The sequence below is a fragment of the Ochotona curzoniae genome, unplaced genomic scaffold, assembly GCF_017591425.1.
Source record: "Ochotona curzoniae isolate NIBS_2020 unplaced genomic scaffold, NIBS_Ocur_1.0 contig_66, whole genome shotgun sequence".
NCBI classification, from domain to species: domain Eukaryota; kingdom Metazoa; phylum Chordata; class Mammalia; order Lagomorpha; family Ochotonidae; genus Ochotona; species Ochotona curzoniae.
The window spans coordinates 13,615,261-13,628,888 of NW_024466512.1; the positions used below are offsets into that span (position 1 = coordinate 13,615,261).

The 13,628-nt window shown below is 40.5% G+C and overlaps 1 protein-coding gene and 1 pseudogene across 4 annotated transcripts in view; one reads left to right on the forward strand and one right to left on the reverse strand.

The window, feature by feature from the left end:
• VTI1A (vesicle transport through interaction with t-SNAREs 1A) overlaps positions 1–13,628 on the reverse strand; it is a 347,830-nt gene that overhangs the window by 294,572 nt on the left and 39,630 nt on the right. The window lies entirely within an intron of this gene.
• Positions 6,032–10,294, forward strand: LOC121164328 (annotated as a pseudogene).

Genomic DNA, 13,628 nt, shown 5'->3' on the forward strand with positions numbered 1-13,628 from the left:
CTCTCCTCTTTTTTCCTCCCTTCCCCTAGCAATGGGAAGGTGAAATAGAAAGTTTGGAAACAATGATCACACTCACTTCTCCCTAACCCTAGATCCTTCCTACCCTGATCAATTATGTAAACATCATCTAAAAAAAAAAGTTTAAAAAAAAACAAAAACAAATATGTGGACAGATGTCCAAAAGCCAATGAGATTAAGAAGAGGTCACTTGATGAAGGTGACAAGAATGAAGGATGATAAAAGTATTCAGAAATAGTTGGGTTAAAAGAACAATGGCCAAAACGTGCTTTCAGAGACAAGGCCTCATTCTGAAGCACCGCATCTCTGTTTGTTTGAAATGAGTGTGGGAACAGGTGTGAGTTAAACACTGACAGAAGCCCTTTTAGACAGACTTGACAGGCAGTTAAGAAAGAATAACTCGGGCTCCTCTACCTCAAGGATAGAAAAGAAATCACTGCATTCCCCTTAATAAATGCAACACGCTGAAGAAACTACAAAACCGGTTGTAGAAACTTATCAGAAAGCGGATGACACAGACACCCAAATGAAGTACATTTCAGAAAATCCTTCATATGAAAAAAGAGTCGCAGAGCTATCTTCACCCCTGATGAAATGGAAAATCCTCCCCATCCAGGCAAGAATAAACCAAGCACACTGCTAACAAACTTCTAAGGGCTGCGTCACGGTTGGCACAACAGGTTAGGAATTCTTGAGTTACCAGGCAGGGTGTAAGACCCAGCCGATGCTCATCGTGGCTGTAGCATGGTGGAGCGCTGAGAGAGATGGCTCTCTGGATTGTATAAGATGTCCTCAATTTTAGGGTAGCCGGCCTTCCAAAGGGGCAATGCAGGGAGAAGTACACAATATCCTAAAATTGTATCAGAAACAGGAATAGGGAAGAAAAGTCGGTGGTGTTCTATTGGAAGCATTCCAGTATGCCAACTACCAGTGGCAAAGGGACATGGCAGGGCTGAAAGAAAACCCTTTGGAGGCATTCTGGATCCTCAAAGGATACAAGGCAAGTACCCTTCTAAGGTTCTGTCTACGCAGCCAGGCAACGGATTCTCTCACTGTACATAAAGAAAGCCAGAAGCAAAACTCGGAAACAAGAACAATGTGCCCAAGAGATCTGTGAGTATACCAATGCCTGCAGCATAGGCCCTGACGAAAAACAAAGAACAAGAAAACCCAATCCCAGGCTTAAAACATTTGAGTTAAATCAAAGCTGCAAAAAGTCTACATAGAATCCAAATGAAGATCGGTGGGACTTGGTTTCTTCACTCCTTAAGCATGAAAGAAATGGTAGTAAAAGGTGTTTATTTATTTAAAAAAAAATTTAAGATTTATTTGTCTTTATGGGAAAGTCAGATTTACAGAGAGAAGGAGAGACAGAGACAAAGATCTTCCATCTTTTGGTTCACTCCCCAAATGAATGCAACAGTAGGCGCGGAGATTATCTAAAGCCAGGAGCCAGGAGCCTCCTCCTGGGCTCCCATGCGGGTGCAGGGTTCCAAGGCTTTAGGCAGTCCTCGACTGCTTTCCCAGGCCACAAGCAGGGAGCTGGAAGGGAAAGGAAAGAGCCAGGCACCTATATGAGATTCCGGCAGACACAAGGCGAGGACTTTAGCTACTAGGCTACCGCTCCAGGCCCAGTAATTGTTTTTAATTAATATTTTTGGTTTTCATTAAATTTCATTTATTTCACTATCCACTGCACTTTCATATAAAATACATGACATATAAGAAAAAAATTTCAAGATTCCTGAATAAGCATAATAATAACATTAATAATAAATCATAGTTATACAGCAAGGAAAACTGTTGTGGTACTGTGGGCCTGCAGTGCCAACAACCCATGTAAGTATGGGTTCAAGTCATGACTGCTTCCCTGTTTATGCAGCCCCTCCCAAAGCACCTGGAAAACAGCAGAATATGGGCCAAGTTCATGAGCCCCTACCATCCACGTGGAAAACCCAGGTGGAGTTCCAGCTTTTGAGGATATTTGTGGAATGACCCAATGCTTGAAAGATCTCTTTCCCTCTAACTTTGCCTATCAAACAAGTAAATAAACCTTAAATAAAACACAGAATGAGAAGGGAATCTGTCAAGCTAAAATTCAATATTCACAGAATAAGTTACTAAAAATGATGACATAATAGAGATATTTTTCAGACAGATAAAAACTGAGAACTTGCCTCCAGCAAGGCTGTCCAACTAGAAATGCTGAAAAGAGTTCTTCAGACTGAAGAAAAATCATACCCATAGAAACAGATTTGTATGCATGAAGAAAGGAGCTCCAATAAGAGTAAACACTTGTGCAGATGGGAAAGACTCCTCTAAGCACTTGTTACTAAGAGCGTATGTAGGAGTGAAACACAGAGCAGCCGGAGCAGAAGCCACAGAGGACAGGGGAGTGGCACTGTGTTGCCTAAGGCCTCACGTTGCCTAGGAAGTAACATGGCATTGTTTGAAAATAGATGGTTATGTCTGAAAACTCATATTAGACTCCTTATAAAAACTGCTTAAACGTAAAACAGAGGGGGTAATGAAAATGATAATTCAAGAACTAGAACACAACGTCAAAAAGCATGTGATTTGCTCAAATAAAGGCAAGGAATAAGGGGGCTTGCCTTTGCCTCGGCAGTTGTCACTTGGAATTCCTGCATCCCGCATTAGAGCACCTGAGCTATGGTCCTAGTCCGACTTCCAATTCCAGCTTCCTGTTACCATGTGCCACGGGAAGCAGCATGGGAGAGCTCAGTGCGTGGGGCCCTTCATCTACAGCGGAGAGTCAGATTCAGCCTGGCTCAGGCCCCCAGCAGTGTAGACATTTGGGAAGTGAACCAGCAGATGGAAACCATCTCTTTCTCTCTCTCTGCCTTTCAAGTAAATAAAAATTTACACAAAGAAAAATGAACAAAAAACCATTCCCATGATAACAAGGAAACTTGAGGAGCAAGATTAAGAAGAAATTTCAAAACAAAAAGATATTTTGGAAATTGGAGTTTCCCCAGGGGAAAAAGAAGGAATTTCCATGTTTAAGGCATTGCAAAAAGTGGATTGGGCAGAACACTGAGCAGTGTGTGGCAGGGAATGCGCATGCTCTGATGCCTAGGAGAAGGACTAAGAAGCTGGCAGATCTTTTCCAGTTCCGGTTTCTGCAGATCTAGAACTTCAGTCTTCATGTGCATGCTAAAGTAGGAAATGGGAACTCCCAGCCCAGAGGCTGACACTAGAAACACAGTGCTTCACGTGCAGGACAAAACATCAAATTAACACAGACGTGACTATTTCTCATCACTCCTACAGATCTCAAAAGGAAGCAGGTTATACAATGGTTGTTGTCAAATCACTCCCAAAGGCACTGTCTGCCAACGGAAGAAAAGTAAGAAATTTATTTAAATAAAACATTGACTCAATAACAAAATTTTAATTTTAGGTATAATTGAATTAAATTACTAGTTTATCAAATAAGAAGTGCCTTTTTCTCAGCAAAAAAAAAGAAAAAGTCAACATTTATAATAGTTTGCTTTCTTTCACGGATGGGAAAAAAAAACCTAAGCAATTTAAATTTAAAAAGCATACCCCAAACTTTTTGAAATGCTCTTTCACTTGTTCCTAAGGAATCAAGATGTAAAAACACAGGAATTATTTGCTTACTAGATACTGACACTGGAAAATAGAATAATGAAAAATAAATCAAGTTGGTTAGGTTGGGGGTGGGTGAAAGAATCAAGCTTAATCCTAAACTACCATTAAAAAAACATCTAGAACTACACCAGACTGTAATGTACATTTTCTTTCTAATTACTGAACACAGCTACCATCTCTTGAGTTCTGTCTCCATCACAGACATTATTTGAAGCACCTCACATGCCACTGACTCATTAAATACTCCTAACTGTTCCGTGAATTGGTTCACATCATCATCACACTTTACAGTCCAGGAACCCAGGCTGGGGAGCAGGTGTCTGCCCGCAGGTCTAGATGCCCACGTCAGTCTCTGGCTTTCATGACTGACTCTGCTTCGTGACCCCAGCTTCCTGCCAATGCAGACCCTACAGCAACAGAAACAGCTTTAGTCGCTGGGAGTGTGCCGCTGCTCGTGGGAGACTCAGACCGAGTTCTTGGCAGCCCGGAACTGGTCCTGGTCAAACCCCAGCGTTACAGGATCTTGGGGAGTGAACCAGCACAAGGAGCTGTCTCATTTCATCTCATAAATAAACACAATGTATACTTTCTTCATAAGACAAGAACTCCCCTTTCCTGAGAAAGCTGCAGATGTTTGATTCCAGAAACTGGAGCCAATCCTAAAAAAAGATAAAGCCTTGTTGCTGGTCACATACAGGGGTTAGGAAGAAAGAAAATGCATCTGACTTTCAGAAAAGTACTTTGAAATGGCTGACTTGATGACATTGAGTCAGCATCATGTTCACCTGGAAAATCCAACACACACAAATCTGCAGGCATCCTTCTTAACACCACAATGGTTGGAGTGAAACACTCACATTTTAATGGTTTTCCTTTCCTGTTTTCTTTGTATTTCTTTAATTCAATAGTTTTCTTTTTTTAAGGGCTATCGAGTGGAGGGCACAGCTATAGCTGCAAACATTAATCTCTGAATTCTACAAGATAAGTGAAAACATTATACTAGAATGGTGGTCCTTATTTATAAAAGCAACGGTGAGCTTGCAAGGGAGTCTGCAGGGCAGAAGAGCACAGAGTTAGAAACTATGGGACTCAGTGACAACTTCAAGTGGGATCACAGAAAAGAAACAGATTTGTAATGTCTTCCAAGTTTTCCATGTGGGTACCTGGATAGATGGTTCATTAACTCATAGAACCAGTCTTGGCATGGACGAGAATAATAAATACAGGAAGGGCAACAGGGGTGGGAGGAAAGATAATGAGAAAGAGTTCAGTCTGGAATCTATTTGGATGTTTGAGGGACTGGTATGTGCAATGGACAACTCAAAAGTTGGTGTGGAGTCTAACAAGAGTCTGGGCTAAAGACTTGGTTTTGAAGTTATCATATAGGTTATTAGTGAAAACCATGGGCATAAAAACAATTAACCAGAGAATAAAGAGTTAAGTCAAACAACAATGACCTGAAACCAAAAACATTAACAGTGAGGCAGAAAAAGAGACTCTAATAGAGACAGAATAAGCAGCCAGGAAGAAACCCGGGGAGAATGATGTTAAGTGAGCCTGTTTCAGTGAGAATGTAAGTGAATCAAGTGTATGTAAAAGACACGCACTATAAAAACTGGAAAAGGAGAGAGGGGATCATGTATGAGCTTAGCCAAGCAGTTTCAGAGGCATAATGATCTAGTATCATTGGTAGAAACACCATGTAAGAAGTTGAACACTTGTGTATCCCTTACATACATATATATATATATTTTTTTTTACATGCGCCATCTCTTTTTCCCTAAATGTGGTAATATCTGTATAATGTAGAGACTAGATAAGGCTACTTTCCCCTAGCATGGTTATTTTTTCATTTTCCTTACACCTTTGTTGACATCTAGCAGATGAATGATTGATTACACCAATCCTCCCAACCCTATTCTCTTTGAACCAAACTCTACTGGGTAACATTCTAGTCCCGGAGGTGAAAACACAATAATTCAGATAGAGACACTGAGGAAGGAAGACATTTATTAAAGTGACAGGCTACCTGAATCTAGCACCTATCACATGAAGCAAGAGCAATTTTAAGAAAACTGTTCAGCTGAATATGATAACTCTTGGAAGTCACGTGAGCTGCCCTCCATCCCCAAAAAGCAGTCTTAGCTCTAATATGCCCACTCTATCTGTACAGGACTTCAGCCCCATGAGTCAAGCAAAAAGCAGTCCTAAAATCTACTTTTTATCTATCTGTCTAATATAAATATTATAATTTTTCTCTAGACAGTCGTGTTAATGTTCTGTGAACAAATATATTACAAAAGTCCCTAGGACCCTGAAAAGGAAAAGGCTGTCATTGAGTTCACATGGCGCTGGGTGGTGGTAAGGAGGTCAGACCATCATGAGCATGGAATCTACAGGTAAATTTAGCAATTAGAAATGTGTTCGTTTTCAAACAAAATAAACCGACTTCAATTATCTGGATGATGACATGGCAGGATCTACTAATATCCTATAAATCATACCATAACAGAATTTCTGAATAACAAGCGTGGTTAAAAAATAACTTCATTCTCCTACAGGTGAGGGATATGTATATGATGGTCTAATAACACAGATCACTACTTAGGTCAATATAAACTAGGCCATGCTTCAGAAAATGGTGTATTTTAGCTAAGAAATAAAATTTACTCTGAATGCTTGAATAGCAAATATATGAGGCACATAACTCAGAGAAGAATGGAAACACTAAGGAACATCAAACATTAAAAATTATGATGGAAATTACTTAGAGATGAGCTATTTTACTGCTTTTTTCCATTCATAACAAAAAATGAAAAACCAATGGAAAGTAATCATTCAAGTTCTTGTTTTCAGAACCATAAATTTTAGGAGGGATTAATCAAATCTTTCCATCCTTTCCTGTATATAGAACTGGCAATAGATCATGGGAGTTTCTATTCCAGAGATAAATGTTAGCCTATTTTATATACTTAGCTAGATCTATTTTATGAACTGAAAAATACAATTTTAGTAAACTACAGTGGATAAGTAAATGGTTTTCACTCAGTGTACTACTGAGTAGCCAAATGAGGCATGTAAATTTACCATCAAGAAAGCCTCAGGCTAAACAAAGCATGTTTCTTGGAGAGTTTGTCCTAATTTATATTTGTTTTACTCTAAAATTGGTAAGACATGCTTCAAAAATAAACCAAATTTAGATTTTTAAAAATAGCCAATATATTTTCAGACTTACTATATATCTGATATATTCTAAGAGACGTGAGCATGCGTGTGTACATCACTTTATCACAACATCTATGAAGCAGATGCAATGTCCATTTTACAAACGTGAAAACTGAGGCAGGGAAAACAAACAAGCAACCTACCCAAATTCAAAAGGCTAACAAGTGTTGTAATCAGGATTTAATACCAGGCAAAACTTGTGAGCAACTTAATAGAATCAACTTAATACTACGTGCTCAAACATTTCTCCTTTTATATAATTATCACTGTCCCTCTTCCCCAAGGATAAACAATATCCAGCATGTATGTTTTGTTTTTAAAGTAACATTATCTTGAAAATTAGTCCAAATGGGCCCACTGCAGTAGCACAGCACATTAAGCCTCCACTGCAGCACTATATCCCACATTAGTGTTCCAGCTGCTGTACTTTGGATCCAGCCCCTTGCTTCTGGCCTGTGAAAGTGGAGAACAGGCCCAAGTCCTTGGGCTGTCTAATCTATGTGGGAGACCTGGAACAGGTTCCTGTCTCCTGGCTTAGGATCAGCTCAGCTCTGGCTGTTGTGACCATTTGGGGAGTGAGTCAGTAAATGAAGTCTCTCTCTCTCTCTCTCTCTCTCTCTCTCACTCTCTCTCTCTCTGCTGTCCTTCTCTTTCTCTAACTCTGTCTTTCCTTTAAAAATAAATAAATCTTGGGCCCAGCATGATAGCATGATGGTTAAAGTCATCGCCTTGTACGTACCAGGATCCCATGTGGGAGCTGGTTCTAATCCAGCCAGCCCTACTTCCCATCCAGCTCCCTGCTTGTGGCCTGGGAAAGCAGTCGAGGACGGCCCAAAGACTTGGGGACCTGCACCAGCATGGGAGACCCAGAAAAAGCTCCTGGCTCATGGCTTCAGATCGGCACAGCTGTGGCCATTGCAACCACTTGGGGAATGAATTAACAGATGAAAGATCTTTTTTTCTGTCTCTTCTCCTCTCTGTATTCTGCCTTTCCAGTAAAAATAAATCTTTAAAAAAATAAATAAATCTTTTTAAAAATTAATCCAACTGATAGCTGTGTACATTTCCTCGAAACAAAAAAGGCACAAAATATTTGGTTTGGTTAAGGAAATCAAAACCTTAAGTGGTTATGACCAAACAGGAATGCCCTTCTAGAGAATTCAGTGCAACTCAGAATCCAAGCTATACCAACCAGATCCACAGACTAAAAAATTGTATTTGAGCAGTATCTGCACTATCGAGACTCTTTAAATGTTAACCAACAAATATCTGCTTAAGTGAAATGAATACAGGATTTGTTTAATACATCAATGATTTTGCCATAATGATCTTAATATAGAAATATTTCCATGATTATGGCTAGGAATGATCAAGCCTGGCTTAAAAAGGATTTGCTGAGGGGCTGGTGTAGGTAGCATAGCAAGCTAATCATCTACTTGTAACACCAGCAACCTATATGGGTACCAGTTCATGTCCTGATTGTTCCACTTCCTATCCAGCCTTCTGCTTAGGGCTGGGAAGGCAGCAGAGACTGGCCCAAATCCTTGGGCCATGTAGTCACATAGGAGACTCTGAAGAAGAAAAAAGGATTTGCTGATTTTTTTTTTTCCTACCATTCAATCCACAGGTTTTGTCAAGGTCAACATGACCATCATGCTGATAGTCTGACAGATTCTCCTCAAACATCTTCAAATTACTGTAATATATACACAGGTGAAGCTCTTTGGGCTAGAGGTTAAGACACCACCAGGATCCTTACACCCACCTTGGAGTGCTTGAATTCAAGTCCTCTCTGAGTTCCGATCTCAACTCTGCTAAGGTGCCCTCCTACACACAGCAGGTGCTGAGCACCATGGCTGGGTCCCTGCCACCCATGTAAGGGACTGGGATTAAGTTCCTGGCTACTCACTTCATCCATCCCTAAGAACTGAGCTCCTTTGGTCAATCAATAGATGGACAGACTGTATGCGATACAGTCAGGAACCTACAGCTCAGCCTTAAAACTTGACTTACTTGATGACTGACAGATCTCATGATCAGAGACAGCATTTTGACCTCAGTATTGACTTCCGCTATCTTCCCATTTTGTTAACAGTGTTGAATGGATTCCCAATTAAGGGCCCAAGTGAAGCAGTAAGGCTGCAGCAGGTTGCCAAGACTAACTAGCTGGACACCTTTAGTTAGCAGAGGATGTCTGTGCCCATTTCCTGGAGAACTTACTCATCTACCAGACTACAACCCAAGGGGAAAGGTGTTATATACATTCCTGGTAGACGGACCTCAGTTGCAGAATGAGGGTCACCTCTTCTGGGAGGATGGTCCAAGTTTTCAAGATATTTAACCCAACATGGGAAAGTTTGTACCATCCTAGTGAATCCCTGCTTCCATTTCCCCAGAGCTGAGATGCTGCTCTCAGCCCTCCACATTTGCAAGTTCCTCCAGGGCAAGTTCTATCAGCTGTCCCTCAAGAGGCATGTGGACAGGCTGTTCCTGACTGCTCTGCAGAGTACAAGATGCTCAGCCACACCAACAACCCCCAGAAGCCACGACCTGCCTGAGCAGCTGCATCCACCCCCTTCACTGGCTACTCAATGACGGTATCTGGCTGGCCCACCACTACAGCAGCCTAGCAAAAAGCAACTCTGCTTCCTGTGCCTCAAGGCTACCACTTGCCTCCTCAGCCAGCTGGTTGGCACCACTGCCCCTGAGAAATAAGGCATGGTCTTACATGCAGAACTCTGAACACAAGGCAACCTTCAACCTGGGCCTGTGTCCCCAGAACAACTGTGCCCCCTCAGATGCTAGTTCTCAAAGCCCCAGAGGAGCAGATGGTAGAAGCCTGCAGCCAGCACTCCCTCAAAACCACCTGCAAGGGGCTGGCAGCCCAGCTTTGCTGGGCCAACTTGCTGTGGTCCAGAAATTCAAGTACCTCATATCCTGGCTTAGAAAAGAGGAAAGCACGGTTCCTAGAGGACACCCACAAGGTACAGCCTCAGCCCCTGCAGCTTCCACTTCAACCAGGCCTTCTACCCGCCACATTCTAGCCAAGCTCCTTGCTCGCTTGCAGGCGCTCCAGCCTAACAAGCTGTTGCCTCAGCCAGGAGCAAGTTGCACTGCCAGTCTAGACGGCATCCTAGGCAGCAAGGGGAGTGAGCCAACGGATAAGCACCTGATAGTAGCTCTCCCCATCCAGGAGGTGGATTGGCTCCTGCAGCCCTGCCTGGGCCCAGCACCCTGCAGGAACTGGCCAAGCAGTGGACAGGCCTTCAGCAGCAGGTCTGGCTCAGGTGACTGTCAGGGTCCAGAGAGGGCTCAGACCCGTATGTGCGTTCACAGCCACCCCGTCCACGCTTACAGAGTGTATACACTACCAGAACAAGAGCACGGCTCTGATACGTGTAGTAAGTTCGTGTTGTAAAAACCAGGTACAGGTGAGGCAGGAAAATGTAAACTCTTTTCCCTCATAAACACATACTTAAAAATCCTTAAGACAGTATCAACAATTAAAAGGATTATATACTATGCCAAGGTTGAATTTAACTAAGGGACATAAAACTACTTTAATATCTAAAAAAATCAATTAATATATCACTGTTAATAAAATAAGGAGAAAAAAAGAACAAGATAGACTCCTAAATAAAAACAACACTTGGGTCAGAGTGGTGGCATAACAAGCTAATCCTCTGGCTGCAGCACTGGCATCTATGCACTGGTTTGAGTCCTGGCTGCTTCTCTTCCAATCCAGCTCCCTGCTAATGGCCTGGTAAAGCAGTGCAAGATGGCTCAAGATCTTGGGCCTCTGTACTCTCATGGTAGATGCAGGGAAACTCCTCTCAGCTCTGGATCAGCCCAGCTCTGGTCACTGAGTGCAGCCATTTGGACAGCGATACAGCAGAACACACTCATTCTTTCTTTCTCTCTCTCTCTCTTTCTGAGGCTGTGATTTTCAGGTAAAATAATCAAATCTTTAAAAAAAAATAACATTTCATGGTATCCAACATCCTGTTACAATGCATCATCAAAATAATCTAAAAATAAAAGAAAAATTCCTCAACTTGGTAACGGATATTTGCAAAGTGTCTATAGCTAATGTGATCCTAATAAAATCAGAAATCTTTCCCCCAAAATCAAAAACACAAAATCAATCTTTTTTCGCCACTTTTATTTATTATTCTACCAGTATTTAGCTGGCACAAAAATGGAAAATGTTACAGTAAAATTTCAAAAGAAAGGCATACCAATGGAAAGGAGTAAAATATTTTAACAGATAAATATGCTATCTCATGTAGAAAAACCAAAAGAATCTATAAAGCAAACTACTTCAAGTATTTAACTAAATGCATTCTGCAAGGTTGAAGGATACAAGATTCATATGCAAAAACCAAGTGTATATATAGTAAATAGACTATACAGTAGCACTAAATATGCCAAAAATAATAACACAATCATTAACAGCATCAAAAAGAATAAAATATTTAAAAATAAATCTCAAAAAAGTAAAATATCTGTATACTCTAAACCACTAAGCATTGCTGAGAGAAATTAAGAACATCTAGATGGATTATATGATTCAATAGAGTCTATTTCCTCCCATTGAACTGATTTCTGTTTAATGAATTCCTATCAAAATCTCAGATTTTTTTCATAAAAATTGACAGGCTGATCCGAAGAGTTAAATGGAGATGCCTAGGACCCAGAATTAGTAAAATGTTTTTGGAAAAGAATAAAGTTGAAGGACTTGCACCATGTGATTTCAAAACTCAGTATAAAGCTACAGTAGTCAAATATCATGGTACTAGCGTGAAGTTAAGTGCACAGATCACAGAAACAGAACTGAGAGCATCTAAATGATCCTCTCCATTACAGGCATCTAATGTCCTATAAAACTGCCAAGGAATTCCAGTAAGTGAAAAAACAATTTTTTAAAAAATGGTGATAAAACAACCGGGTATCTATATTCTAAAAATTGAGTTCCTTTATCTCAAAATATTTATTATCAAAATAAATGACACTAATCGATCATAGATCTAAATGAAAGAATTAAAACTATCACAAAACTTCTAGAAAACATTTCTGAGCCTTGGTTAGGCAACGATTTATAAGCTACAACATCAAAAGCATAATCTACATAATCTATCAAAAACATTGGCAAAGTGAATTTTATCAGAATTAAGAACTTTTGTACTTCAAAAGGTAATATTAAAAAAATGAAAGGCCAAGCTATACACGGGGGGGGGGGGTCTGCAACTCATGTACTTGATTCATCCAGAACACAAAAAGAATTCAATGCTAAGACGATAACCAGCCCAATAAAACTGAATACAAGATCCAAACGGACATTCCACCAAAGGCAGATAATGGCTAGTGAGTAAATGAAGAGACACCAAACACTGTCACTATGAAAATATAAATTTTCATACCTACTACATGGCTACAATGAAAAATACTGATAATGTGAAGGGCTGATGAGCCACTACAAAACTGCAACGTTCCTACACTGCTGGTATAAATGTGAAATGGTACAGCCCCGTGGAAAGCAGTGTGGCAAATTCTTGAAATAGGTATTTATTATATGACCCAGCAGTTCCTGCCCTAGCTATCTGCCAGAGAGAAACAGAAATAAAAGTCAACACAGACTTGTATGTGAGTGAATTCCCACAGAACCACAAGCCGTAAGAGTAAGCAAATGGGTAATACAAATGTCCATCGAATAGTAAACAGAAAAAATAAATGTGATACATATCAAGATACTGGAATATTACTCGATAATAAAGTAATTGATACATGGTACATATCACTAACAGTTAACATCAAGTTGAAAGTGGGCACAAGACTGACTGCAGAAAAGCAAAAGGGAACTTGGAGAGTGCATTAAATGAAAATGGATGTGGTGATGGCTGTACCCCTGTATTGTAGGTAAATTATACTTTTTGAGATCTATTTTATTTTTATTAGAAAGTCAGATATAGAGAGAGGAGGAGAGACAGTGAGGAAGATCTTTCAGCTGATGATTCACTCCCCAAGCGGCCACAATGGCTGGAGCTGAAGCCAGGAGCTTCTTCTGGGTCTGCCACACAGGTGCAGGGTCCCAAGTCTTTGGGCCATCTTTGACTGCTTTCCCAGGCGACAAGCAGGGAGCAGGATGATAAGCGTGGCTGCCAGGATTAGAACTGGCGCCCATATGGAATCCTGGCACGTTCAAGGTGAGGACTATAGCTGCTAAAAGCTACCATGCTGGGCCTGCAAATTATATCTTAACAAATCTGTGTTTCAAAAGAGAAGCCAGGCTACAAAGAAATTTCTTTTTACCTGAAGTTATCTAAAATATCAAAAATATCACTACATATAGAAATATCTTTCTATATTGCACAGAATTCTAAAATTTCAAATTTTCGGGACTAACATCAAAAGCGTCTCTTGAAATTTGTTTCTTGCTATTGTTTCAAACATTCTTCAAAAGTATCCATACTCTTTCATGTATCACATCCCAATTTTAAATAAGATAAGTAAATTATATCGCTCCTTTATAAAGTTTGTGGTTTGCTGATTTAAAACATTTTGGGTTTGTTGTAAAGAACCTGTGTATCCCAGGTTGAGAAAGTGGGGTCAAAGAGGGGAGGCTGAGGGTTATGAAAGCTTGACGATGGAGTGTGGCCACTATAAAATAAGACATAACTTTCTTTGAAGGGGTTTATGTCTAGCGCAGCAGTTCTCAGCACTGACCAAACATTGGAACCTCCCGTGGAGCTTTC